We start from the raw sequence: 24,996 nt of genomic DNA on the forward strand, positions 1-24,996 counted from the left end.
CATTAATAGAAACCCTAACTAAGACACACCCTGTTGTAGAAGGGTGCTTGTTTGTTTCCCAGCTGCCCAGACTCCCGAAATAACCACACAGAAACTGTATTAATTAAACCATTGCTTGACCTATTATCTCTAACAACTTCCTATTGGCTAGCTTTTACATCTTAATTTAACCCATTTCCATTAATCTGTGTATTGCCTCGTGGTTGTGGATTACCAGCAAGGTTCAGCATCTGTCTCGGACAGCAGCTCCATGGCTTCTCTCTAATGCTGCCTTCCTCTTCCCAGCATTCAGCTTAGTTTTCCCCCGCCTAAGTAAGTTCTACCTTGCTATAGGCCACGGCAGTTTCTTTATTCATTAACCAATAAAAGCAAGACAGAAGAACCTCCCACCAACACCTCTCTGTTCCTGTCTTACTCCCCCATGATATTTCTCTCCCAACTTCCTGTCGTTAATTGTTTATTTATGTAACTCACTGAGTCTAATCTGTGTTGTTCTTATGCACATGGGCATAGGAGTAATTCTTTGGGACTTGGACAGCCTCCCATTGATCACATTCTGAAAGAAAAGTGACTTTCGCTCCTTCATCAGCCTTTCACTACCCGCAGCTCCTTGACTAGGAGTGGGATCAGGGAAGCTCCCCCAACCCCTTGCTAGTGTTATTAGCTGGCTTGGTCTTGGGCCACAAGAAACAACTTAGAAACCTATGATCTTGCATTACAAGCAAAAAATACAATAAGAAGGGAGAGAACATTGTGATATATTTAGAATAGGGAAGGCTAATGGTCTTGGCTAGAATGAGAGAGGATGTGGGGTAGGGAGAGAGGTCAAAGGTAAGGGTTCTCCAAATCTGAGAACACATGAAGAAGCCTCATGAAACCACACTCATTTGTAAACTAATTTAAAATATAATGATCTTTTCGAGAGGAGTTCATACAGGAGTCCCTCACATTACTGAACAGTTTGGCCCCCAGAAGACTTGGGTTAGTAAATGAAAATTGAAGGGTCCAAGAATAAGGCTATAAAAATGTAGATTCCAGGAATAAGAATGTAGGAATAAAGAAATACAAAGTTGTAAGTCTAGGAGAATGAGAACAGACTGTCAGTAGCTTTCTCAGCAGCTTAAGGATTAACAGTGGGTTACTCCGCTTTACCACCCAGGACTCTGTTTGCAAGGCTGAAGCATCTCTCTGCAAACCGAGAGCCTAGCACCCCCGGCCATCCTTGATCAACAACAGATATGAGCTGAGTTAACTTTAGGAGACAGATCCATGACCTCTGGTCTGTGCATTTCCCCTGCTGTGTGAAACTGGCAGCATCAAAGGGGAGAGAGCACAGGGCTTCAGTAAATGTCACCTGGAAGTACCAAGGAAGACAACAAATTAAGTACAAACACTGAAAAACTCTGTTAATGGAGACTGTAAAGTAAGGCAATCTGTATCTGAGTTTTACCTTGAGACTGTAAAAGTTTCTTTGTTCAGACATAATACTTGGTGTCCCTCCTATAAAAAGGTGCATTCAGAAACCGGCCTTTGCCACAGCCTTATAAAATTCACCTCTGGCTGTGGTCTCAGCTAGCTGGTAAGCTGTTTGTGCCCATGGAGAATTTTTATTTTTTTTTTCCTGGAGTCTGGTTTCTACAATAAAGTTTGCTTCAGGGTATTAGGCTTTAGTGGTCTCAGCTAGCTGGTAAGCTGTTTGTGCCCATGGAGAATTTTTATTTATTTTTTTTTCCTGGAGTCTGGTTTCTACAATAAAGTTTGCTTCAGGGTATTAGGCTTTAGTGGTCTGTCCCCATCTTTGCACAACCTCCCTGGGCCCAACAAAAATCTGTGCCAGGCATGCCCTAACTTAGAGACGCCCGGGAGGCCCCCAAACCACACAAGCCCTTGCCATTGCTCTTGGCTGTCCTACCGTTTTAAGGGCCCTGGCAAGCAAATCACCCAAGCCCCGCCCCCTGCCCCGCCTTCAAGGAGAAAGTCGAGATGAGGCGCAGCTGGGGCTCTGAGCAGGCGGTCCTCAAGGCTCTTTCTGGAGGGCCCATGGAATAGTTCTGATTTCCTCATAGCACTTGGTTCAAACGTCCTTCTTGGGGAAATGTACTGATAACATCCCAGAGCTAGTAGATACATTTACTAAGGAATACACACCCCTCCTTGTCCTCCACCCCCTCCGGCCCAAAGGCTGCATAGCCAGTACACTAATTGCTCCGGGGTTCCTGATCCAAGGACAATGAGAATAAAGATGAGCGACACGGGCAGCGTCCCTTCTTCATCTCCTTCCCTGGCACCGGTATAAACTGGGGACGTATCCAAAGGTGGTAGAGATAACGACAGAATCCTGAAAGATACACCCACAGCAGCCGCGGTAGAAGCAGAAAAAGACGCAGGGCGTGCTTGGACAGGTAGAGCTTAGAAAACGTGAGAAGCCTTGCCCAGGGGTCAGCAAGCCACCCACCGAGAGTGCAGAAGAGGCCTGTGAACACCAGGGGCGGTCCTGAGTCCGTGGCTGTCTTTCTCTATGAGGCCCACTTCCAGGTTCCAGGCAGCGTGGTCACTTCCTCTCTCTTGTCTTTTTGTGGGACCCCAATTTTAATTCGTGACATTTGTCCCCATCCAACTGCATGGAGGGTACCTCTCTCCTTGACAGCTCCTAGAGTCAGATGAGAACAGAGAGGGACGAAGCTCCCAGGCCGTTAACTTCAGGAGCAGAGATGCTGAAGGTAAGCACGGACGCTCTAAGTGCTGCCCTGTGCCACCAAGGTGAGCCACACACTCGGGATTCGCGCTGTTCTGACTACAGGCTTATCTGTCTTGAGGCAGATTTGCCTCCAATCATTCTCTCATTCCTCATCATGGCCCCGGAGATGCCTTATCCATGTCGCTGGTTTCATCTAACCCTTTACCTATTATTCTCAATCCCATAATCCCCAGACTTAATGATCAATCAATTTGGGACAAACATTTCATTCTGTGGGCCATTTTTACTCAATGGAGTCACACCTTAGCATTCAGAAGTGTGTGAAATCACAGGGGTAGCTTTCTGTATATGGGGTATTAAGCATTCCTATACGGCTGTGGTCGAGGCCACGGCACCAGAGCCAATGCTGGATTTGGGAGCTAACTTAGGAAGTAAGCTTTGCTAACAGCACAGGGGCTTTGGGAAAGCACATGCTGGCCTTCATTCAGCTGACGAACAAAATTTCCATGTAGAGACAGGATTCCTTCAACCCAGGCACGGTTTTCATGCAGCTGTGTAAAGAACAATGAAGGGTCCCCACACTTCTTGGGACCGTCTGGGCCACAGACGTTTCCAACACGACCAACTTCAAACACGATGCGTTCAGCCAAGAAAAGTTGGGGCTAGTTCTTGCCACGATGCTGCTTTTCCATAGGACTGGTCCTAGGTTTCCCGAAATACTCTATAAAGGTTAGCTATGTATGCCAAAAAGATGCTCTAGACAGAGCCGAGAGGTACTAGGGGCGAGGAGAGGCTCATGGATAGAGTACACAGTCTTGGATTCAGTGTGCGTCACCCTAAACAGGCATACATAAGCCACAATAATGAACATGGCTGAGGCGGTTTGGTACATTTGTCATCATAGTCCTGTCCCTCGTGATGGCAACAAAGGGACATCTAGGCTGATGAAGCTGTCACACATTTCAAAGCATTTTTGCCTGTGCCTTCAGCTCTGTTCCCACTTTGTCCACAAACCAAACTTATGCCAGAAATGAGACATGAGGTCAGAAAGAACTGTCACTCTCAAAAGACTCGCTCAGGGGTCTCCCAAGGTCTATACCCTGAAAAGACTCTCAATTTTGGTTTCTTTGGCCCATTCTGTTGAAATCACACATATAAATGGGCATGCCCGTGGTTTGACAATTCTGCTTGAGGAAGGTCCCATCCAGATGAACAAGGTGAGATGACAAACATGTCCTGTCGTTGTGAGGAGGCCCTTGGAAGACGACACTTCATTAGAGAAACAAAAGAGGGAAGGAGGAGGGGAGGAAGAGGTGGTGGAGAGGAAGGAGGAGAAGGAAGAGTAGAAGGAGGAAGAGGAGGAGGAGGAGGAGGAGGAGAAGGTAGTGGTTCTGCATCTAGGTTACCAAAGCCAAAAACAGTACCATATCAACTGCGTTCAAGTCCAGCCCTTTATGAAAAGCCAGAAGAAGCTGGAAGCATTGCAAGCCGTGTTTATGATATCATTTGAGGGACAGCTGGGGTCAGTGTTACACTTTAAACTATCAGATGCAGGGAGGCAGCTCTTGCATAACAATAAGCGCAGGCTGTCACATTGAAAGGAAAATAACCACATTTTCACCTTGGAAAATCTAGTCTAAATAGGACAGTAATTGTTTTTAGAAAGCTATTCAGTGACCCCCCCTCCTCCAAGAATGGCTCAGGGATAAGGTAAACTTTTTATTATAATTTATACAATGTGGTAATTTTTTGACTAGTTTAGAATTTTTTATAGACTGATAACAGATCCGACAAATTGCTCCCAGCCTCCTGCACTGGCAGGGAGACAGGCTTGGATGACCTGCTGGGCCTTTCTCATCTCTAATGTCTGTGAGTCTTTGAAATCCATCCCAGAGCTTAATTATGACAGCAATCTTTATTATTCTGAGCTCCTAACAGCACACTTCATGGGAACAATGTGGAAAGCAAAGAGTGGGTGCTGGAGCAGTGTTTTTCACACAGAATGTGGGGAGCATGTGAGGACTTCGAGGGGGCGCTCCCCCTTTTCGGCAAATGGAGGGTTGGGGAAGGTGGAAGGCGGACGGGGAGAAGAGGGCTACTCGCGGGGGCTCATCAGATTCCCAATCATTCTTTCACTGTTGGATATAAATCATTTTCAGATCTGCTTCTTGTTGGAAGCACAACTGTGTTATTTTTGAACCTCCAGATACTGAGACAGCAACGATAGCGTTCTTCCCTGCCTACCATAACCAATCCTGCTCTAGTCACTTCCTGTATCAGTTGTGTGGGAGAATAGAGAATCAGATCAAGCATCATGTGTTTTCAAAGTTTCTAGGTAGGGAGTTGTGGTGAGGTGGGGAAGGGGCAAGAGGCCCAGATAACTTTGAATGCTCTCCCCAGAGTTGGCAGCGCATGAAACCTGGGTCCACCTTGCCAAGGTAAGAGATTCTCCTTGGAGAGGAATGAACTTTAATGCCGTGTGACTGCACCCTCATCCTGCTCTCCCCAGTCTTGTCTCCCCCATCCTGTACAGGATCAGATTCAGAATCCCAAGTGAACTAGGCTGCAGTGTTCCTTTAGACTCCTCTCATCTGTGGGAATTCACCCATCTTCCCTTGGCCTTTGCGACCTTGACAGTTTTAGAGAGTACTAGTCAAGTGATTGTCAATCATATCTTGTTTCTGCTTGATGCTTTCTGATGCTTTGGAAAGTTGGAGCTATGGATGTAGGGAAGGGCTTCAGTAGAGGTATCATAAACGTCTCAGGGAATCACGTCAGAGGGCTCCCAGTGAAAGTAAATTATCTACCAACCTTGACAACAGGGATCTACAGAAGACTGGGGAACCTGCCAAGCCGATGACATACAACTTATCCCATTTATGTGTAAGGGCCAGATTCAGAGAAGGGACCTCCTGTTATTAGGTTAGTGGGCATATAAATTAATTGGCAGACATGGTCATTAAACAAAGACCCAATGCTTCGAATTATTAATTGGGATTGCATTTTCCATTTCCCTGCTTTATGGCATGGGAGCACCAAGGCATAAGAACAGGTATACATGTATGTCTGGGTATAACATAACTCAGCAGATTTCCCAAGTCTGTGTTATCTTGACACCAACTGTAAAGGGGAAAAATGACCCATCAATGAGTTTCATGCTTGTAGGCCACCGAAGGAAAGAAATACATGTTAAGTTGCCATGTGTGAATTTGGCTGCTCTTTAGTTTAGAACTAGAGCGTGGGAGCACAGGTATTGTGTACCTGAGATGTAGCAATACTTCAACACCCCTAGCCCATCCCAATTACACTTTCTCATTTGAGTGGGCACAAATGGATCTTAGGAGGTGGATGAGACAGGGTTACTGTAATCTCTACAAGTGGGAAAAAAAAGAAGAAAGGAAGGAAGGAAGAAAGAAAGGAAGGAAGGAAAGAAAGAAAGAATGATAGAGAAAGGAAGAAAAGGGAAAGGAAGTGAAAGGAAAGGAAAAGAAAAGAACAGAAAACCAAGAAGACAGAAGACAGGAGAAAAGAAAAGAGAGAAAAGGAAGAAAAGAAAGGAGATGAAAACTAGGCTGGATCCAACTTGACAACAGAGAAAGACTCATCTCAATTAGCAAATTTTGTAAAATTAGAATAAGAACTCCTAGGGTGGATGGAGAGATGCTTCTGCAGCTAAGGGTAAACAGTGCTTTTCCCGAGGACCCAGATTTGATCCTCATCATCCGCATGAAAGATCAGGACTGTAAGTGCAGTTTCGTGGATCCCGTGTCCTCTCCTGGCTTCCTGCATGTGCTGCAGTTACATACATGTGGCCAAAACACTCGCACACAGAGAATAATACATAAATCTCTACAAAGGAAAGGACAAATAAACAAATCCAAACAAACAACCATTGCTTAGGAAGGTTCAAAGACTCACCAAGGCAAAGAGTGCAGAGCCACTGGGATGCGGGAGCCCAGATGTTTAGTTTACTGGCTTGTCTGTCTGTCAATTCATGCCAGCAAGAGAAGCTAGGGCTCTTGTGGAAGAAAATGGTCCAATATGTAAGCAGGTGGCTTGAACTCTGAATTTATTGCCAGGTTGTTACAAAAGCCAGGGACCCTTAGTGAATCACTCCAGCTTCCTTCCGCTCGGTGGTTGTTTTCTCTGGAATAAAATGTTCCTGGGGTCTACTTCTAATTTAATGCAGCGATGAAAATTGCCCATCACCTGCTTCACCCGAGGTGTTATTGATGCCCAAATAGCATTTCCCAGATGAGGACCGTTCTACTTGTCCCCTTCTTTGGAAACTCGGGGTAATGAGCACAATCAGCAAACACACAAAGCGGCGTTGGAAGTTGGCGTGGGAAATGCTCGGTAATTGTAACAGCTCCTAGAAAAGCCAGCGGAAAACAGAGAGAAAAATGCTCACGGAAATGCCTCACACGCTAGTAAGAATTGTGACATCTCTGTAAACTTAGCCCCAGAGGCCAGGATAATACAAGCAGTTGGCAAATGTTAACTTAATCTCGCAAATAGTGTGGGCTGCCTAGATCACCAGAATCTGGAGCTGGGTGGGACTTGCGATGGTGAGACAGTTTGGAGTGTGGGACAGACACTGTTCTGCGCATCAGTTGCAGGCTCACGGTAATATGGAGCAGAAGGTGGATGGTGGAGGAATTACCCTTGTTCTTTCTGTCCTCACAGACATAACCCCTCCCATGACCCACATCCCCCAGAAGGGCCATGCACTTGTCACCATAATCAATTATCATTATCCAAATGCACAGTGACACTAGGCTTCGTGGTGGGTTGTGTAGTTTATTTTGAATAAGTTCATGATCGCGTCACGTTAACACCATGCAGCCTAGTCTTGCTGCCCTCAAGTCTCCTATTTTCTGCCCAGTTATTTGTCCACTCCTCATGTTGGGGCGATCTCTGATTTGGTGTTCTAGATTATTATCATTATTACCACCACCACCATCACCCCTCTTTTCAGAATGCTATACAGCATGTGTCCTTTTAAGATTCTTATTTTGCTTAGCCAAAATGTGAGGTTTCCTCAACCTTTTTTGTTCTTTTTTTGTGGGGGTAGGTGTCAGAATAAGGGGTCATATAGTCTAGGCAAATGTTCTTTCTTACTCTTTTCATGGTCTGAGTGTAACTTTTTTTTTACTAGCAATGAATAATATTCTATTTTCTGGATGATCCCAAAGTTCTTTCTATCCATTGGCCTATTGAAAGGCACCTTGATCATTAATAAAATTTGGCAGTCACAAATCAAGTTGTAACAGGCATCATAGTCAGGTGTTTGGCGACACACATTTCCAGTTCCTATGAAAAAATAAAATATAGCAATTACTGGATCACACTCTGAGACTAGGTTTAATTGAAGCTAGAAGTATTCTCTGTCCCACTGGTCCCCTTGGAGCAGTTTTTCTCCGCCCACCTGTTCCCGAAGCCGCTTATGGAATAATCATTCAGAGGCTCCATATCACTTACAATTGTCTGATTGATGTCTCAGGCTTCCTACTGACTAGCTCTACCTGTTAAATTAACACATTTCTATTACCCTGTGTATTGCCACGAGGCTGTGGCTCACCAGTGTGGCATGTTACCCCTTTGGTAACATGGCTACATGGTATTTCATTTGACTTTGCATCTCTCTCTCTCTCTCGCTCGCTCACTCGCTCTTGCTCTCTGCTAAGCCATAGGCCAAAACAGCTCTATTCATTAACCAATAAAAGCAACACGTATACAAAAGAGCATTCTGCATCATTCAATTTTGTAATGACTGTTCAAACTGTCTTACAAAATGGCAGTATCACTTTACACTCTGACCGGCAGGAGATGGGAGGCCGTGCTGTTCCCATCTTCACTGGAGTTTGGTGATGTCTGTGTTCTGGACTGGTTCACTTAGTGGGCCTTGAGAGGATAGCTCATTGGGCTAAACCGTCCTGAGTGCAGAACAGATTCAGACAGTGAGGCAGGGATCAATCAGAGGTGTGTTTTAGAAAGACAGTTTTGACGCTCGACGGAGGACTGGCAGGATGGCGTGGGTAACGTGAATGCAGAAAACATGAAAGCATTAGGAAGTCACCACTGTTCAGGCACAAACACTTTGTGACTCAACCGAGTCATTGGCAAAAGAAAACGGAGGGCAATGCATTTGGAATTTACATCATAAACGGAAAAACAGAGGGAGAGAGAGAGAGAGAGACTGAGGTTGGTCAAGGAACCGCTGGCATTTCCAGGTAAGTGTAAAGGAAAGTCTGTGTCTGTGTACGCAGGTAGCCTGTATCCTTTGATTGTGATGCCCCACAGGGCGTGGAGGCTTTGGTAGAGTCAGGCTGGTGCTTTGATGTAACAAACAGATTCTCAAACACTTTTCAATCGTTTGGTTTTCTCTCTTGTGTTTGGCCACGAGTTTGAGGCGAATAGGGTTCCTTTGGCCACTGTAGTTTTGCTGGTGTGACAGGAAGAAGCAACAGATGCCACTTCCCTGTCTGACTGGGATCCCGAGGAGGATGGAACAGCTCTTTAGGCAGATACTTGGATTTCTGTTGTTGACTTAAATGCATGGAAGACGAGAAGACATAGCTGTTGCTCCCACCGGACAGTCCATCTGGATCAGACTGTCCTCATCACCTTCAGCACCTACGTATGCTGCTAACTCTGAAGGCTTCCATGACTTTATCTTTTCCCACTGTAAGTGACAAACCATGATTGCCTCTATGTATGGACAATTAGAAGGATTGTGGAATAATTAAATTTAGCTGTTTTAAAAAAACTATAAAATTTTTACTGCTCCTCAGTACCTGTTATAAATTTTCAAAATGCTTCTTTTTGGCCAGGCGGTGGTGGCGCACACATTTAATGCCAGGACTTGGGAGGCAGAGGCCGGCGGATCGCTGTGAGTTCGGGGTCAGCCTGGTCTACAAGAGCTAGTTCCAGGACAGGCTCTAAAGCTACAGAGAAACCCTGTCTCGAAAAAAAGAAAAAAGAAAAGAAAAGAAAATACTAGCCCAACCACCACCCACATGAGAGGTGATAGGACCTCGGAGGTGAATGCTGAAACACCTTGAAAAGTCAGATGCTGCACAGAATAGCTCTAGTCGTAAGCCAGCTGACCCTGTCCTAGGAAGAGGCTATCACTGAATCACATCCCTGTTTAGAGAGAAGTGTGTGGCCCTGGACTGCCCAGGGCAGCCTCACTTTCAGCAGGGGACTTCTGGAGCCGGAATCGAAACTGCAACGGGGAAGCAAGCTTTTCTGGCAACAAAGCAAGGGGAGAGAGAGGTGGCTGGGCCAGAGAAAGATCCTTAGGAAGTTTGTAAACTGGAACAAGTCAAAGATTTGTTTTGAGGAAAAGCAGTCACTGCTGAGGTTGGCATCATTTCATAGTGACAGCTGGCTATTGAGTCATTAGAAGAAAACTACTGACCTACAGCTTCAAAAGAACCAAAGCCAAACCAAACCAAACCCGGTGAACACAGGTTGCAACTTTTAAAGTTGCCACAAGAGGGCGCGATGCACCTATGAGGAAATCTTCCCTTTGGAAAACCCAGAGAAAATTCTAGGGAGTTTAGAGCCCATTTCTAAGGATGATTGAGGTCTGGTCAACGGGAAAGGACATGTGAGGAAGAAGTGGCAGGAAATAGAGACCTGCATCTTTGAAAGACGTGGGGGAGAGTGTGTGCCTCAGTGTTTACAGGACCTTTAGAGTCTCTTTCCCCAACAGTAATAAAACCTCAGCTTTTACCGCGCATCCTGAGAGGAACTTAGAGGCTAATTGTTCCTATATGACTCTTCCGTGGAGAGATCTGGGCTTGGTAAAGTCTCCCTAGGTCTCCAAAGCCTTATGTGGGGTAAGTAGGGCAGGAACTCAAGGTAGTAAGGGGTTTCTGAGTCTGGTAAATAGTGTTTAGGTCAAAGGTAGAGGCCCTGAACATAAGGCTGTCCCAACATCAAAGTCTATGATAAAAACAAAATAAGCAACAAACAGAAACAATGTTACAACAACAGCAATAAAGGCGGGGGGCGGGGACGACGGGGACACGGGGACACGGGAAGGGGGGCACGACACGACAAAAATGGAGGAATGGAGCTTAAGAGACATTTGGTGGACAGCTCCAAGCTTTGACTCTTTCTCAGAAACAAGATTGCCCGGAACCAGCTACAAAACTGATTAGTCTTCACATTTTATTTAAATGGTTTCCCCATCAATCCTCACAGCTAAAAATACATCCCACAAATTGCTGGATATCCTGCCTGGTGAAATCCGCAAGCCTCTGTTTTCTACCAAACATTTTGTCACTTTGTACAGAGGTCGCTGCCTTCCCAGTCATTCTGGGGGACTCCTCTGTTTCACTTTGCTATTAAGTCGAGAATCCTGGCGGTCCACGGAGACACAAACAAGGCGTCCGGAAGGATGTGATGGAGAGACGTCGCCGAGCAGAAAAGGCGCTCAGAATTGGAGCAGAGTCCTAACTCTCTGAGGATGCCCTCCCTTTGAGGATTTCCTGCCACAAATGTGATTAGAACTCCAGCCTAGGCTCTAAGGACCTGGAGTCTAGGTGCTTATCTCGTGAGAGTTCCGCATTGCTTGTCCAGTGTGTAAAGACGGTGGTGATGGCCGCACAACTTGAATATTACTCACTCTGTAGCGACAGGAGCGCTCCTGTGGGGACCTGGACCTGAACTGCGCCTTCGACCAGCAGGTGGCACTGTGGAACTTTTGAAACGGGAATGAAAGGCTGGTGCTTTAGGGAGCTGGGCCCCAAACAAAGGAGTATGAACCCAAACTGCACAAGGGTCATGTGGCAGTAGTAGAGGTAGATTTAAAAACCCGCCCCCCCAGTTGGGTGTCATGTCGGAGGCCTAGAATCCTAGCGACTGTGATTTGAGCTGGATTACATGGGGGCAGCCTGGGCTATATGGTGAATTCCAGTTACCCCAAGGCTACATGAGAACCTGTCTCAAAAACCAAATGGCAAAACAGTGTAAACTGATCAAAAGCTTTCTTTCAGGGCACCAATGCTTTGTGCACACTGCATCTGGCTTGTATCTGAATGGTAAATGTCTTTCCATTTTTTTTTTCCAGTTCTAAAACGTCAGCCAGAGACTGGTTAAACAATTGTCTATCAGACACTTCTTGTTGGGGCCCCTCAGTTATCCAGTTATATGATTTGGGACACTTTGACACAGGTACACAATATACTCCAGCCACAATCACCCCGTCATCCTCTCTAGCCCCTTCCCAGACAACAAAAATATAGATATATATCTATATCTCAAGGCAGCAATGACCATGTAAGGGATTCTTTCAAACTTTTGTTGGATTATTTCTCAGCTAAGAGAAATCCAGAGATGTTGTGGTAAGGACTGGGGAATCCAGAAGCATTGGCTCCGATTCTGGCTTTGCCTTCCCTCTGGATATGTTGCTTTGGAGAATTTGCATAATTCCGAGCTTCGAGACTGAGTTCCATGACAGGATAATTGGGAAGGTTAAATGCAGTAATGTTCATGGGAGAAGCCCGTGCGGTTAGTGAGTTTTGAACTTGGGCACATCCTTGAATCACTGTTTTCCCTTCATTGGGATCTTAATATTTTTATTTCACCCAGGACTGTCATGTGTACCACATGGTTGATAACACCAGCTGCAGACCCATGTCTCCTTGGCCTCTGGTTTGCTTCACCCTCCCAGCGCCAGCTATTTTTTGCCACACTGGACCTGGGGCTTAAGTAAAGGTATTGTCTATCATCTTCCGGGTCCCTCTGTTTTCTTCATTCCCTTTGATGGTCCTAACCCTTTTCTCTGAGTCTAGGCTGGGCTTGCCTCAATGTCTCCTTCATCACCACATCCCATATTCAAACAGAGCCCTGACCTGGCCTTGCAGTTCCCAGCATTCCTTCCTGTCATGATTAATAGTCAGGTATCCTACCTCAGACACCCTGAGTGTCCTGAAAAGTTTTTTTCCAGATTCCTATTCCGGGCTCCACTAAAATCTGTGACCTCAAAGGAGCAAGGAAGTCATGAGAGTACAGCTTTGACACACACTCAGGACTCTGCTAGGAAACATTGTTGCCTGTATCTCTGACTTCAGAGCAAATCTACCTTCAAGTCTGAAGTAGCCTTTCCTGACAGGACTCTCCTTAAAGTACTAATGTAATCTCGCTACTATGTATCCTGAGTTTCCTGCTTCCTGGACAGTGGCTTGGTTCACAGTTAGGTCAAGTCATTCAGTTCTCGGTGCAGTGATGGCGGGGCAGCATGCATCTTACTTAGGACAGTTGTCTGGGCCATGGCATACAGCTCTGTACAATAGTTACCTATTGAGTGTTGCCCTGGCACAGCTTTGTCCTTCCTCCTTGGATTTTCCTGACATAGCATGGGCTCTAACACGGCCCCTGAGCTACAACTCTTTGTACAGGGTGTCAGGCAAAGAATACAGAGTCTGATGCAGAGATGCTTGCCCCAGAAGTTATAAGTAACAACTCAGATGAGTGTTCTGAGTATGTGCTTCTGAGTTCTCCTAGATGAGGCTCCCAGACATGCCCACAGGGCCCCTCATCTCAAGCGCAGTGTGCATAGGATACCTCGCCACCACCAGAAAATAGACCCTGGTCACCCTTTAAGCCTTGAAACCACGAGTCATTCTCTCTTGTTTGCAGATAACAGAGCAGAACCTGATACACAGGTGAGTGAAGATTTAGCCTGCTCACAGCATAGCTCTGGTCCACCAAATTCATGTATCTTTCACAATTCTGTCGTTATTTCTTGTCTTAAAACGTCAAGTGACTCTCTCAATAGAGTTCACTCTTTGCTACATGGAATTTGTTCTTTGTTATCCAAAGTCCTTAAAGGCCTCATATCCCAGTCTGCCCTTTAGCCTTCTCATTCTCCTAAGCTCTCATCCCACCACTGAGGACCAACCAGACACCCAGCATTTCCCGAATATGGTCCAGTAGCCCGGCTTATTCTCACTCTTCTCTTGTACACAACACATCTGCCTCGTTGGTTACAAGCCACTTAGAAGCAGACGCTAAGGTTTGCATTTGTTTTTAAATGTCTTTTTCTCATAATTGCTCATTGCTTCAGTGTTTGTGTACAGTTTCCTCTTGAACGCTTGTTGTTTAAGGGTTTCTGTCCTGCACCAGGTCTCACACATGTTTATGAAGTGAGTGTCTGAAATGTAGATCTCTTTGCATTTCCAGGGGAAGGGAGCTGGGAAGTGGAGTTTAGTCCACACCCCCCAACACACAAAATGCTTCCAATTACCCTTCCGCTGACCAGTTCTCCTACAGCAAGGAAGTGCAGTGCTCCCAGTGTACAATGCATGCTTTGTAACTGCTCCTGACAGGGTGATTAATGGATAGTGGTCTGTGACCAGGAGCCGCCATGGTGACCCAGTGGTCAGCTAAGGCCACCTTGTCTCAGATATTTCTATCCCCATATGAGATTTTAAAAAGAAATGTCTTTGCGAAAGGAACTAAGGTTGCCTTATGGCCATCTTTGCATATGGAGGAGATCTGGAGGCTGCCGATAGCTAATTGCATCCAGGCAGGAAGCCCAATTTGTCTGCCAATCCCTCATAGCTGGGGATGGGATGGTCACTCTAGGCCAGAGCTTGGGGCCAAATGTGCTCCCTTCCCTGTGGCTGCCTGCCCTTCTACTTGGGCCTGCAGCTGCCTCTCCTGACAGCTCAAACAGAGACTAGCTTTGGTGATCAAACCAGGGTGATAGTGGAGAGTAGGGCCTACCCTTTCCCACATTGACTCGTAGTAACCAGACCAAGGTAAGCAGGCCTTGTCTTTGCCTTAAAATACATTATTTGTGATTCTGTTTTACACGTCCTGCCTTTTCTTCTCCCCTAACACCCCAAAGTCACTCTGCCTTATATTTTCTCAGGTCCCTTGGAAAATAGCAATGGCGGGAGCCAAGGGTTGGGAGGAAGCTTATGTATGGGACAAATGCCTTTGATCTGTGCTGTCTTTCTACTGTCAATGTCCAGACAATGCTCCCCCCCCCCCCCCGCCCTGGTTCCTAGGAGCCAGAGGTGGCATGCTAGAACTGATTTGCTAGTACTGGGGAGCCACTATAGTATACTAGTGCACACTGATAAGACTGGTGCAACATCTACAGGGTTTCTCCCAGCCCTTACTGGAAGCACAGCTGATGGATATAAAGCCCCGTAGCATTTATTCCTTCAAGCCCCCTTATGAGAGTAATAGAGCCATGTAAGTGCTGTCCATGGTCAGCCATTCTGGAGTAATGGCACAGACCATACTGTTAGCTTTCGGATCCAGCTCAGCACCGTGTCGGGTTGCAGACCTAACTTGGTCCATCCACAAGTATCTACTGAGCATTTGTTCCCAGGTAGACCAGTTACACGGGCTGAAAGAACTGATACAGGAGAGTAGATGCCTACACTGTAGGTTAGGGAAGGGCCTTGCCCTCTTTTTCTTCCCTTTGGTTGGGTGCACCATCAGCTGTAGGCACGCATGCGGATGGAGGCCTTTCATGGCGGAGGTACAGGTTGCTAGAACAGATCCCTGACTTGTCAAGTTTGCCCATTCCTCATGAATGATGTCATCTCGACTTTCAGTTCTTTGACTCTCAATCATAAGAGGGCGAATTGCAGCTCCTAAGTCATTCGCCTGTGTAAGGGGTAGAAATTGAACACATGAGGACAGTTGAAAGTAGTGCAGACCTGCCCTATAGTTAGTAGGTTGAGCATCAAGACCCGGATTCCTTGTCTTTCCATCTCTCTCTGGGTTTCTACTCCAGCTGCCTTTAGCTTATAAAGAAGTACTTTGCATCTTTGGTAAACCTCCCCGACAATAGCTCCTGCCACTGCCTCTCTCTCGGGAGAGGAGCCTGTTGCACTGGTCCGATGTTGTTGAAATGTGTCTGCTCTCTACACAGTGCCGATTGCTGTTACACATGTTTATTCTGGACCTGCCGCGTTCCAGGTTCATGCAGTACAGCAGATGGCAGGCAGTCCCCACCCTTCTGTGATCTTAGGCAGAGAAGGGACATCCCAGACCTTTTGAACCTGGGGGCGTAGAGTACAACACCAGCTGGTCACTCATCAAGGGACGCCAATGGCACAGGAGTTAGAAGGAGACCTCAGGGAGAGTTTATATTCTCAGAGGGGGATTAGTTAGGGGTCAAAGGCCTTCCTGGGTACTTGGCAGCAAAACTGAGGTAAGAATGGCAGATGTACAGTATTGGCAGGGTGACCCCAGAGGAAGGTATTTTCTTGGCAGAGGGAATAAGTGTAGAGGATTCGATAGGAAGGTGCCCACAGGTTTTTCACACCTAGGTAGAATTGAGTTCTACCTGCAGGCGTGAAGGAGGGTGGACATACATGGACTGCCTACGATGTGGCTGTGGCACGGGGATGGGTGCCCCCTGCTGGTTGGCCTTAGCTGATGCTTTCACCCTGTTTCTGTTTTGAAGATGCAGATTCACACAACTCTTATCCACACAGGTATGATTTATGGCAGTTTTAAAATGGGCCATTGAGAGATGGAATTAATTTTTCTGGTTGCCAGCTTAGGAATGATTGAACTGGTATCTGTGCCCAGGCTGTAGAGCAGAGCCCCTCACCAGAACTAATTATAAATTAGGCACATGCTTAAAACAAGAAGCCAATGGAACTTTCAGCACAGTTTCCCTCTTAGGTCATGCACCACAAAAAATTAAGAAATATTTTTAGAGATAATTATGAAGCTACTTTTGTGAAACAATATTTTTTTTAAAAAAAATCTCTGTTAAAAATCTTTATTACCTTTCCTGAGTGGACATTTGCCCGCCTTCCAATCGGTAACATTTATAAACCAACGGTTGCACACACTGGTTAGAGTCTCTTCACAAAATGCAATCAGGAAATCAGCGGAAACTGGTTGCCCAATTTCTTGAAAGGACTTCTGCTTTGGCTTCTGGTGGGCCAATAAATAAGGTGTGATCATGGGTATCAATACATTCATGTACTTGAAATTTAAATATAAAAGGCCAATTTGACTGTCAGAGTTTTTCATCCCCCTGCCCCACCAAGGATCAGCAAAATATATTAAGATGAGTCTAGGGAGTGATTTCCTTTTAAAAAGAGAAATAGACATCTCACTCACTCACATGCCTCTTTTCTGTCTTCCTGAAAGAGGGGGGTCAACATAAATTAAGTCAGTGTATCCAGAACAAAGAATAATACCATTAGGGGTGAAGTCAATGTCCGAACAATCTTGCAAATCTACCATAGAATTTTACCAAGTGGTGGCCGTGTTTATAACCTGAAAGCAAAGAGATCGGTAGGTGCACCATGTTTTAGGAAGGGGCACTAATGGCGCCAGTGCAAGGGGAGGTAGTGGGCTAGACGAATGACACAGACAATCAGAGTGATTGCTCTCCGTACAGCATCCTTCTCCCTCTACTCATGTCAGATGCCTCACAACTGCCTAACTCCAGGAGCAAGGGCCTGACACCCGCTTCCCGGCTCCCTGGCAGCCCGCGTTTACTTGCACACAGCCCCACACTGACACACTTTCACATATACACCTTAAATAAAATACAATGTTTAAAGAAAGGAAAAGGATGGGGTGCTTTGTAAAGAAAAAGACAGGGTACCATCTCAGTCTCTGCGTGGTTTGGCAGAAACGGTACCTTGGGCAGAGGTGTGGAAAGGTTAGCCTTCCTTCAAAAATCTGTGGTTTGACCCTGTGGGAAGGTCGGCATGTGTGGGGGAAGGGTAGACATGCAGCTCAGCTCATGTTGCAGACGTTTCCACTGACAAAGAGAAACACTGCATGTTCTTTCTCATACATGGAAAGGTTAGATACTGTTATCTGTGTATCATCTATGTTTGTATCTATAACTGTACAAATGACTGGAAGTGAGAAGGGGTGACATATTTGGAAGGGGTGACAAAGATTATTGTTAGAATGGACAGGGAGACAGGGGTGATGGTGAAAATATAAGCAAACCATGACAATACGCATTTTGAAACAAGCCACAAAGGATCCCATTGCTTTTTATGCCTACAAAACATAACTATTAAAGTCTAGCTGTCTTGCCTCTGAGACCGTTCTCAACTTTGTTCTGATTGCTACAGATCAATGCTACCTCCATGCTGATTTTCTTACTATCCAAGGAGAAGCCCTTAACCAAAGAAGACACAATGGAATAATAATATTATCGGTCTTTTAAAATGGAGCTGTGATTTATTTCCCCAAAGCCACCTTTCTTTTGTAAGATTTGAGGAACGAGAAATGCCGCAAACTGCGGCATGGACAGCGGTCGCCAATATGGTGCACAAGTGTGTCTGCATGTGAAGTGAAATGAGACGCTTAGGAGATGTCTGCTTGCTGGGTGAAAAGACAGTAATCTATCATAATATTTAGTTTAGAATCACCAATAATTTCCCCTGTAGGACTTTATAATGTATATTAGAGATATCTTCAACTATACAAGTCTAAGGAACAACATAATGGGTCTCCTCCACGTACCTGCTGTGGAATAGTCCTTCTGTACATTGTGACTATGTATTACTCTTATTGGCTAATAAAAAGGTGATAGGTCAGTAGCGGGGCAGGAAGTCAGGTGGAAAAACCAAGCTGAGAATGATGGGAAGAAGGAGGGAGGAGTCAAAAGAGTCACCAGCCAGACAGAGAATGAATCTGACCCACAAACTGGGATACAGGTAAAACATAAGCCTCGGGGCAGCACGTAGATCAACAGAAATGGGTTAAGTTGTAAGAGTTAGTAATAAGCCTGATCTATTGGCTGAGCATGTATAATTTATATTAAATTGCCGAGGGACTATTTGGGAGCAGGCAGTCGGGACAGGAAAATGCCGTCTACATGGACCCATCCTCCAGCTTTCACAGTGAGTCTCCCAGGCTCTTTCCATCTGGAATATTTTAAAGCACTTGGCATTTGATTTTCCACCAATGGATATCATCCCCCTAAAAGTCTAAGTGTTTCCTTAAAGGTAAACTCCAGCACCACTGCCAACTAAATTAACGTTTTGCTATTATCATCAGATATCCAGACCCAACTTGCTGTCCCAAATGATTGGCTCATATAATGTGTTGCACACGCGCGTGCGTGTGTGTGTGCGCACGCACGCTCCGCCTTGTACACCTGTACATATTGTGTACCTACACTTATGTGTGCATACCGAAGGTCAATGTTCGATGTCTTCCTTCATCATTTAATTTTTGAAGATAAGGTATCTCGAGGAATCTGAAGCCGCCAACTAGGCTAAACTATCTGGCCAGGGACCTCTGGGACTCCCCTGCTCCCGCCTTCTCAGCACCGGGGGGGGGGGGTTCCAGACCTCAGCTTTCTCACATTTGTGCTGCTGATCTGAACTCAGATTATATTTGTGCAGTAAACACTTTACTGACTGAGCCATTTCCCCAGACCCCTCAAAAACTCCTGTTTGAACAGTTTGCTTGCTGGAGTCAGGATAGAGATGAGCGCTCCCCAATTGTGTGTTTTACTGGTGTGCACTTAAGCGCCATTTGAAGGAAGCATTTTCCCTTCTCCCTGCTCCCTAGCACTCCCCATTCGTTTTCTCCCTCTTCTTGCCATTAATTTGCTGAAGACAATGGACTACATTTTTTCCTGAAATTATCAAATTCTAGGTTTGGCTGATTGACTCCTCCAGTGTCATTTAGCAGTGAACTGATACTAGATCTGAGAGTTGATTTCATTCTGATTATTAGTAACCCCCCTCCTTGTTCCCTCCCCACCCAGGAGATTTCTGCTTACTTGGGAAATTTCTTCCAGAAATGGCCACCTGGTGGCAGTGCCAGGCACATTTCCTTCTCTGGAGTCTCTGTTAGCAATGACCTTGCCTTTTTTTTACTTGGAGCTCTCAGCATTTTCCTGCCAAACACAGGGCTACTACACAGGCAGAAGGACGGGCTTCCAGTCAGCCGGTGGGTACAGAGTTCTTCCCCAGGGCTCCCTCCGCTCTACTCTTTTAGGTATATAGACCAGCACGTAGTGTACAAGCGGCGGGTGTTCTCGCGACAGCCTAGTTTGATTTCTTTGTGGAAAGAATTCACTACCCACCTTCTTGGCTAATTAGCTAAAATATACTAGAGAGCTAGTTATATTGTTATTGTTTATGTGTGTGTGTGTGTGTGTATGTATATATATATGACTTGAAATTTTCAGTTTGAACTAAAACAACCCCCAAGTTTGCTTTCACACAGCAGATAGTTTGATAGACAGTCACAATAACAAGGACACACGGCGTTGCTGCCCTGCTGTGCCCACGAAACAGAACCATAAACTATGAGCTTGGCTTTTAAAGTACTTCCAAGTCCCCAAGAAGAGTTCTCCTTTTCTTATGTGACTATTAGAGAGCACCTGAACCAGCTGGCTTCCCCTTCCCCACAAGGTCTCCATGGAGAGCCAGGGCAGGAACCTGTGTGCACAGGAGGTGGGGATCTGCATGGGCCTTCTGGCTCCAAGTCGCCAAGCCATACTTCAGTTTACCTGTCTGTGGAATGGACGCAATAAGCCCTAGGCAGTGTGTCCGAGACTGAATGGTTTGGTCAAGGTCCGTATCATACAGCGGTTAGGCAGCTGGAGTAAATATACCAGCAGGAACTCGGTCAAGTCTACTGGGTCTTCCCATCCGTGAACATGTGGCTTTGAGGCTTTTAGAAGCCTAGATTGTAAACTGAACAAGAGGCCTGACATTAGAACAGTGGGGTGCCTCAGAGGAGGTTGTCTTCTGGTAAGACGGAGGAATTCATCCATAAGCTCCAAGTCCAGTACCTTCCATTTATGTTAGTTAAAATTAGGTTAAGAACTGTTGGACTTGGTTTATCTTCTTTGTAATTGAAGATTAGACCTCCAGCCCAGGGAAGTAGCTGTAGTTTGAATAAATTTCAGAGTGGAAGCCCTGAGTCCTCCAAATGTCTTCCCGACTGAACGGTCCCTGTCCATTGCAGCTTCTTCTCTGACAAGGCCCGATTGCTGGTGCCTCGTTTTCTTGACAGTTCAGAGTATATATTTAGTTTGTTTAAACTGTGTTTAGGGAACTTCCTGACAAGCGTGTTTCAATTCAGAGCCAGGTCACTGAGAAGACGAAAAAAAGAGCAAAAAGGAAAAGATTCTTGTTCAAGACCTGAGAATCATGGTTCTGGGCACAGGTCGTCACGTGTGCCTCTATAAAATTATGGGGTGGAAAGCCAGGATAAGTTGTCTGAAATCGTTCAAAAAAATCAATCATATGTTTCTCTCTGTCACGTTTTGGGTCTGAACTAATTTATTTGATGATACATCAATGATGAGAAGAAAACAGGAATATTTAAGAAATTAATGATATGGTGCCATGGATCTTCTGCCAACCACTTACAAAAAGAAGCCAAAATATTAATGGTATAAAATATGTTTCTATACATTTGGAATCTTACTCAGAGTCTTCTGATGTGTTATGGGTGGGGTGCCAAATCCATCTAGACTCTGGCGGAGCTCAGGTATGGAGGGGTGCTGTGTGAAACACCGATGAGGGCAAATTGAAAAGTTAATATTCAGAGAATGCTAGTCAAGACACATTCCTCAGAGGAAGAGGTAGAGACTTTAGGAATTATTCGACTTGCGTTTGATGAAATACAAAAGTTCAGATATTTCCTGGTTTGCTGAGGAAAGCCGTGGCATTTCTTTTCCTGGGTCCCCTCTCCCTTATTTAGACTTGTGTTGGGTGATTCTTGTTTCTACACCGTATTTTCCAGCTTATCCTAAATATAGACTCTGGATCCAAGCCATCCTAATTAAACAGTGACGTTCTTTCGTAGCGAGCTCTGAGGCTTCCGAAATCAATTTCAAGGTTTACGCGGTAGGTACGTGACCGTCCTCTTTTTTCTTCCCTTTATCTGTTTATCTTAAAATGGTCAATTTCAATTAATATTTGAATGTCACCTTTGCAGAACTTTTTTTTTGGGGGGGGGTCTGGTTGCTTACATTTCCTGTATTAAATATGTGTATATGCTATGTAATTATAAATTTCACTCTGTTCTGCAGAGAGTTGCTCCATCTTCAAACTTTCCTAGCCCTTAAGTAGGCATCCTTCTTTTTCGGCAGGAAGTTAAGTCTTTGTATTATAAATGAAGAAAGGGAGATAAAATGGTTTTTGCCTAAGGCTACCCAGGAAAACACGCATCACATCCGTTTGTTGTGGCACAGAATACATGGCTTTCCTTGACACACAGCTGTTTGAGATAATGGGATTTTCACTAAGGGACTAGAAGGTAAAGCTCAAACACGGGAGATTCCAGCACACGCCAACTGCGGGAGGAAGCTGGAGGCTGGGGTGCAGCGCCTCCTATACTGGCTCAGGAGCGCCTCCTATACTGGCTCAGGAGCTCGCGTTCCTTTGCGCCTTTCTCAGAGCTGGCTCAGGTCCCCGGAGAAGGCACCCAGCCTGATAGTTCAGGTTCTGAGCATGCGCTCTGAATCCTCCACTCTGCCACGTACCTCAGAGAACACTAGACAGCTCTCTTTGGGCCCTGATGCTTAGAGACAGGAGTTTGCTCTGACTACAGCCGGGGACACGGAAGAAGGAAGCGATCCAAATTCTACAGGAAGGCTGCAAACCATTTTCTCTGTCACCCAAAGTCCGGTGTCTGTTGCGGGTGCCATTCGAGAGAGTACTTTAAATAGACTCCAATTTGTCCTTTGACTTGGCTTCCAGAATGTAATTTTATTTTCTCTCTTTCTCTGATCGTTTGCGAGGTGGTGAGCACCGTGGCTGTCCTTTTAAATTGCCTTTGAAAGGCAATGGCTTCTGAAGCAGCCCTTGCTTGCCCTGGGGCTTATGAGGTCAAGGAGCCTAACTCAGACACAGTGAGAGTAGAGTTGTCCTCAAAACGTTTGTGGTCCCTGGCCACGCATTAGAATATCACTCCAGGGATTCTGAAATAGCTAATACTGGGAAACCTCCTTCCCACTGGCTGAATCAATTTCTTCAGGATAGGCTATGCGCATGGGCGACTTCTTAAAGTTCCCCTGGTGATTTGAACTTGCATTCAGTCTGCAGGAGAGCATGCTCATGGCAAACCTTGACGGTTTCAGAGGCCCAGGTGAGAGCTATACTCTCCAGCTGAGTGACCGAAGTCTGAAATTAATTTTAGAATGCTTTACTGAAAACAAAATAATTCCACCCAAAGCAATAACGTGGAAGTGTAAGAGCTAACAGGCAGGATGAGATGAGAACTTGAAGCAATCCTTAACTGTTCAGTAGGAAAGTGGTTCCATTTGAAAAGATCCTTGAACTATAGGCTTGGGTGTCCCCGGTGTGGGTTTAATTAAGAATTAACAAAAATAACATTAAAAAAAGAGATAGTTTGAGAAAATAGACAAAAAGGGTGTGGATCTAGATGGAAGGAGAGGTTGGGGAGGACCTGGCAGGAGTCGGGGCGAGGAAACCATGATCAGAGTATATTACATGAAAAAGAATCGATTTTCACTGAAAGGTAATGAAAGAATGGCTGCCGAAAGACAAAAAGGAAGAATGAGAAAGCAGAAGCCAGGACTAGTCTGACGACACACATCTTTGCGTTTCAGTCAGTCTGGCACTACGAGAAGAATGCTCTTTCAGCAACGGGACACACCTTTACCATGCTGTCCAATCAACACTGGGAATACTGCCGAGGAGCTCCACTGCTCACCCTATCGTCACTCCAGATGTTGGTGCAGAGCCTGGCGGTACAGGTCTGCGATGCCAGGTACTTGGGAGGTGGAGGCAGAAGGATGGCAAATTCAAGGTCTTCTGGTTAGAGAAGGCTAGGAAAGACTTTGGAGTCTAGGGATACCTGTCTTCAAGTAAAACCATAGAGGGAGAGCTGGTGGGGGTTAACTCGGTGGAAGGACTCTTGTGCAGCACCTGTGAAGGCCAGAGGTTCAATCCCCAATTAAAATCCCAAACACATTTTACAAGTTTTCATAGATGTTGTCAAACAGTGACTTTTGAACTTGCAAACCTGAAAAGAACCACTTAGATATTTAAAAACCCAAACTGTTGAGTCCCAACCCCAGAGTTTAGAAGAGGTGACATACAAGAGTCTAGCAAGATTTCTTGGTCCGCCAGCCCCAAATCATGACACAGAGACTTCTTATAAATTATGAATGCTCGGCCTCAGCTTTGGCTTGTTTCTAACTAGTTCCTTTTCACTTAAAACATTCTACTACTCTACATGCTGTCACACATGGCTCATGGCTTTCATCTCTCCTGCTGCATGTTCCTTTGCATCTCCTCTGACATCTCCCCTGCACCTAGATTTAGCTCTCTTCTCTCTCTTTCTCCCCCAGATAGTCCCACCTAACCCCTCCCTGCCTAGTTATTTTCCACTGAGCTCTTTACTAAACCAGTCAGAAGGCATCTTGGCAAAGACAGATCTTCACAGTATACAAACAGATTACTGTACAGCACAAGAATGTGTATTTCTCACAATTTTCCAGCAATGCCCAAACTTTTGGTGCTGGGGCACTGATCTAAACCTTGAGAATTAACTGTCTTTCATTCATTTTCCAGCGTACATGTGTCGCCTCAACGTTCTAAAATGGAACCCCAAAGAGAAGCTCACTCCTAAGGACTTCACTGAGGTATAAAAATCAATGAAATGGAAGTCAGTATAAGAAACACAGTGTAAACAGTATGCATGGATTGGGGTGTCATGGAGCTGTGGAGATAGTATTTGCTCTGTAGGAACTCAGCTATTTCCTGAAAAAAAGGCAAAGAAAATTAGTCTACCAGCTCTTCCCAGTCTACCTTCTCCAACTTACCCAAGGGGTCCTAGAGTGAGTCTTGTCACCTGTACTTTTATGTATGGAGGGGTCAGTCCCCATGAACAGAATTCTGCTCATGGGCAGATGTGGGCACGATACAGAAGCTATGTGACAGACTGTCTAGGGTTCTGTAAGGAACCGGCCATTGCCCAGAGGAGTCTAGCGAGAAAGGAAAGTGAGGGCCCCAAAGCAGATCAATGCCTCCCTCTCCTACTGTGTGGTCACTGCATCACAAATTATTTGCTGTGACTGGCAGGTGCTAAAAATGTCCTACGTTTTTTCTATTCCCCTTGTCCTCTTGTGCTTGACTGGCATGCGGTCTGTTGTTGATGGAGACTACACTTTCGCTTCCCGGCCTCCTGGACTCAAATAATCACACAGAAATTACATTGGTTACAACACTGTTTGGCCAACAACTCAGGCATATTCCTAGATAACTCTTATATCTTAAATTAACCCATTTTTATTAATCTGTATATCACCACGAGGTTGTGGCTTATTGCTAAGTTTC

At 45.5% G+C, this 24,996-nt stretch overlaps 1 long non-coding RNA gene across 1 annotated transcript; it reads left to right on the forward strand.

The window, feature by feature from the left end:
* Positions 1 to 19,561: 19,561 nt before the first annotated feature.
* LOC146890775 (uncharacterized) lies at positions 19,562 to 24,580 on the forward strand. Its single transcript, XR_014998294.2, has 4 exons — positions 19,562 to 19,624; positions 21,434 to 21,541; positions 23,265 to 23,425; positions 24,232 to 24,580. It is a non-coding gene; the product is annotated as an uncharacterized LOC146890775 (long non-coding RNA).
* The last annotated feature ends 416 nt before the right edge of the window (positions 24,581 to 24,996 follow it).

This window comes from Myodes glareolus, chromosome 18 (genome assembly GCF_982192425.1).
Source record: "Myodes glareolus chromosome 18, mMyoGla1.1, whole genome shotgun sequence".
NCBI classification, from domain to species: domain Eukaryota; kingdom Metazoa; phylum Chordata; class Mammalia; order Rodentia; family Cricetidae; genus Myodes; species Myodes glareolus.